Raw genomic sequence first — 4,885 nt, 5'->3', positions numbered from 1 at the left:
GGTGGATGTCGCAAAAGGTGTTGATGTAGAGCGACAATCAACACCTCCAAGCAGGCGAGCACCAAGCACCCAGAAAAAACGCATGTGCAAGATGGGCTCAATATACGGAACACCGTCAATAAATAAGCCAGGCAGCCGAACGAAGCCGGGCCGCCCACCAGCAGCCCAAAGTAGAAGCGAAAACAGGGAGCACGCAAACAGGCAGGTGGATCGGTTCGTTTGTCTCAAAAAAAAGGTGGATCGGTTCGCAGTCAACGCACGCGAACGTGAGATGGGCAGCCGTCTTGGGAGAGCAGCAAGCGGCGGAACGGCGGCTGGCGCTGGGCCAGATCGCGCGCGGTGCAAGAGGAAGGATAGACGACGTCGGCCAGGCCGGGCGGCCGGCGGCGACAGCGCACCAGAAGGACGGGCGGCGATGGCGGCACACCAGGAGGGCGGGCGGCGACGGCACACGCGGGCGGCGAGATCAGAGACGAAGTGGAGCAAGCCGGCTACTGGAGCAGTAGCAGATCGTTTCGATCCGGATCAGCCAGAGCGGCCCGATCGTGAGGAGCGTAGTCCTTCCTACTCCCTCCGTTTTAAATTACTCATCGCTGAAATGGATGTATCTAGAACTAAAATACATCTAGATACATCCATATATGCGACAAGTAATTCAAAACGGAGGGAATACATGCAACAGTTGGAGGTAGAGTGGATCAAGCCTTGTAGATCGAGCGGCAGCCAAGTCCCAGTCGGCAGCGGACTAAATGCAGACGGAACAACGGGGAGAAGGCAGTAGTGCCGGCCGGAAAAACAGCAGCGGTGGTATGGGATTAGATGGTAGCACAAGTTGCACGTGCGAGAAAAAGAATCTAAACTCTAATATCATGCTAGCAATAGCAACTTGGTATTATCAAGAGGCAAATGTACAAGGGAGGTCAAAAGCAAGAATGCAAAAGACCAAAGACCACCATAAATATAACTCTAACAGGCATAGGCGTAGAACATATCTCATTTATAGATTTTCGTGTGCCCCAACTACCTCTCTAATATGGCAAATCATATTTGATGCACGCTGTGTCGACAAATCGCAGAGAGCAAACTGAGCAAACGACTCGGCCTACCTAATTGGCTACAGACAGCTTACTACAGAATTAAGGTATTTGGAAGGTTCACGGTGTGGTTTTCCTGTTTGTGGGAAGCATCTACAAGGTTCCTCTCCGGTATTTCATTTTCTTTTTTCCGATGTGTCCTCTATGGTATTATTTTCTTATTTCTCTCATGTTCGTTTTTCCTTTCTGTTCCACTTTTTCTTTTTTCTTATTTCACTTTTATTTTAGTTTTCATTTTTACTTTTCCTTTCTTCAAGAAATGTTCTCAAAATATTAAATATGTTAATTTTATAGAGTTTTCATAATCTATATATATACACACACGCGCGCGCGCGAAAGTTCACAAAAATGTTTTTAAAATGTTCATATTTTAAAAAAATATTCAGAAAAATTAAAAAATTATATAAGTTTAGAAAATATGCGCAATTATTTTATATAATAGGTAAAGTTCTATATAATATTCATGTCTTTAAAAACTGTTCTTATATTTTTAAAATGGCATTTTAATAGAATATTGTATTTTTGAAAATAACTAAATACTCCTATAAAATTCTCAGTTGGTGATGATGGTGTATTTGTCATCCGTCATTTCTGACCATTAGATCTCCATCTAACGACCGTGAGGAAATTTGTGGCCTTTTTTGGGCCCACTTCTCTGCTCCAATTTCCAGAAAACCCCTTAGTATCTTTAAATCAACCACATCCTTACCTCACCTCATCAAAGCAGCCCGAGGAATATATTTTGAGTGAAACATAATATATTTTTAGTGAACAAGTATTATTCTACTTCATATCCGTTGCAACGCACGGACACATTGCTAGTTTTTATTAGAAAACCAAATAAAACCTGATAGAAAGCCCATGGAATTAGACTGCTAGACAACCAGGAGGAAATACACTCAAGTCCCTTCGTTCGAGTCTCTATAGTCTTAATTACCAAATTAGTCGGCCACACCCCTCCCTTCAGCCACACCAAAAGCGATAACTTTTATTGAACGGTGTTCGTTATAATGACCCTTTTTTCTATTCGGTAAGTTCTATATTTTTTTAATGTTATAGCACTTAAATGTCTGTGAAGTTCAAAACCTTTACGCAAATTCTTAGAAATATATTTAATTTGAAAAAGTTTCAGAATGTTTAAAAATATAGATGGTTTTGACAGAATGTCTTCATATTTGACAAATGTACGTGAATCCAAAAATAATTTAAAAAAATTAGAAAATTCTGAAGGATTTAAAAAATTGTTGACTAAACTAAGAAATATTCGCAAATTTAGCAAAAAGTTTGTGAATTCAAATGTTCACGAATTTAACATATTTGTGATTTTAAAACATATTCAAGAAAATGCCCACGAATTCAAAAAAATAGTCATAAAGTTAAAAATAATAATGAATATTCGTTAAATTTTTACCTATTTTTTAGTTTGAAATTTTCAATAATTCTGAAAAGGTTCATGAATTTCATTTGCTTAAATAACTTAAAAGATTGTGCAATTTGAAAAAAGTCCTCAACTTTTTTCCAAACTTGAATATTTTTACAATTTTTAAATAATGAAACTCCATAAAAAGGTAAAATAAAGAAATTGGTCTAAACAAGTATATATAAGAGCTCTTATATTTCTTTAAAGAGGGAGTATAAAATAAAATTGTAATAAAATTAATAAAAACATTTTTTGCGAGTAACAAATTAATAAAAACCGTTTGAGAGAAATCAGAAAAATATTACATGGGAGTAGGCCATCATCCCTATAACCTGCACGAGCGTGGGTGAGGCTGAAAGTTCGGTGGGGCGCGGCTATACCTCGCTAGTAGCATGACGCAAGCGAGCGTCGCCTCAAGAAAGGCCCTGAGTGGGCCGGGCAAGTAGCAGGTTTGGTCATTTCTTCACATTAATTTTTTTCTCTACTATACACTCTTATAAAAAAAACAGAGTTGATGATGATGGTGTGTCTGCCATCCTGCAATATAGGCCGTCCGATTTATATCTGACGGATAGGAAGGAAAACTATGGCAATTTTGCAAAAGGTACCCACACACCTCTCCACATTTGCAAATAAGGCCTTTCCTCGTTCATCTTTTTCTCTCACAAGATAAACTACTTATACAAATGCATCTTGATGTTACGTGGAACGCACGTACTTCTTGCTAGTCTTATAAAAAACGAGTTGGTGATGATGGTGTGCCTGCCATCCTGCAATATAGACCGTTCGATCTATATCTGACGGATAGAAATCAAACTATGGTAATTTAGCAAAAAGATATCCGCACCCCTTTTCACATTTGCAGATAAGGCATTCCCTCGTTCATTTTTGTTTCCCACAAGATAAACAACTCGTATAAATGCATCTTGATGTTCCATGCAACGCATGGGCCTCCTTGCTAGTTCTACTTTATATTTTTTTTACTTTTCTTTATATTTATAGAACATTGTTAAAAAAATATTTGTCAAACAGCCACTTAAAAGTTGAAAATAATGTGTGTGCAGTGTTAAAAAATGTTTGTGCAACTTTGAAAAACTATTGATTGATTCGACAAAAGTGTGTCAAAGTGTATTTGAAAATTGTTTTAACATGTATTCGAAAAAAACTTCAAAAAATTCTTGCAAAAACATTAAAAATGTATTTCAAAAATGCTAAGCCAATATAAAATAGTTTCTTCACATGTATACAATCTTTTTTACAATTTGCATGAGAAAAAGTAGACATGAAAACATGTATTTATAAAAAATATGCTAATTATTGTATTATTAAAATGTTAATCATTTAACGTCAAAAATGTAATAATTTATTTGATTAATGTTAAACATGCTGAAAAATAATGTTTCATATTTATAGAAAAATGTGTACAACGTGTATGAAAAATTAGTAGACATAAAAACATATTTTTTAAATGTTTATCATGTGTTGAAAAATCGTTAAATACTTATAAATATTTTACTTTTTGTATAACAAAAATTTAGACATCAAAACCATATACTTTAAATATTGTAATCATGTATTAGAAAAATCTTAAACATTTATAGAAATGTTCTTGATGTATAAGTAAAATGTACATTAGTTGTGAAAAAGTTAGACATGTGTTGAAAAAAAAACCGAAGAGAACGATGGAACAAAATGAAATCGGAGGAAAACCGGGATAGAAACAAAGAAAACCAAAAAACGAAAAGTAAAAGAGAAACATGGAAAAGGAAGAAACATTGTACAATAGTGGAAACTAGTCAAATCAATGCTAAGCTGCCGACCAACATTTTTAGTGAATCTCTGCAATTTTTGCAATTACCATTTCCTTTAGCCCCCTCGTGGGATCAAACCTTTTCTGGCACCGTTGTCGGGGAGCGTAGCGCTCTTTTTAAGTTAAAAGTGGTAAGGAAGCCATTCGTTGCACGTGTTGTTTTAATATATATTTGTCTCTTATTTTCACCGTTATGGCTTCATATCTTAGTGATTCCCTCTTGGGAACTATTATGTTAATTGGTAAGAAAGTTTGTAAAGAACCTATTAAATAAAATGAAGAGGCTTATACGGTACCTATTGGGTTGCTTGATGAAACTTGTGTCTTCTTCCATATGAATGTTATATATCTCATAATGAGTTGAAGAGGAAATTGTTCGCTCTCCCCTTGAAGGGTGAAGAATTTAAATGGTATCGTTCTCTAGATAATCCTTATGTTATGAGTTTGGAGGAAGTGAGTGATCCATTCCGAAGAAGGTTTTATTATCATTGTCAAATTCATGTTGATGGAAATTTCATATATAACTTTTGGCATCATGAGGAGGAAAGCATGACGCAAGCT

Source organism: Triticum aestivum, chromosome 2B, assembly GCF_018294505.1.
Source record: "Triticum aestivum cultivar Chinese Spring chromosome 2B, IWGSC CS RefSeq v2.1, whole genome shotgun sequence".
In the NCBI taxonomy this organism is placed as follows: Eukaryota; Viridiplantae; Streptophyta; class Magnoliopsida; order Poales; family Poaceae; genus Triticum; species Triticum aestivum.
The sequence above is the reverse complement of the archived record's forward strand: the minus strand, read 5'-3'. Positions refer to the sequence as shown.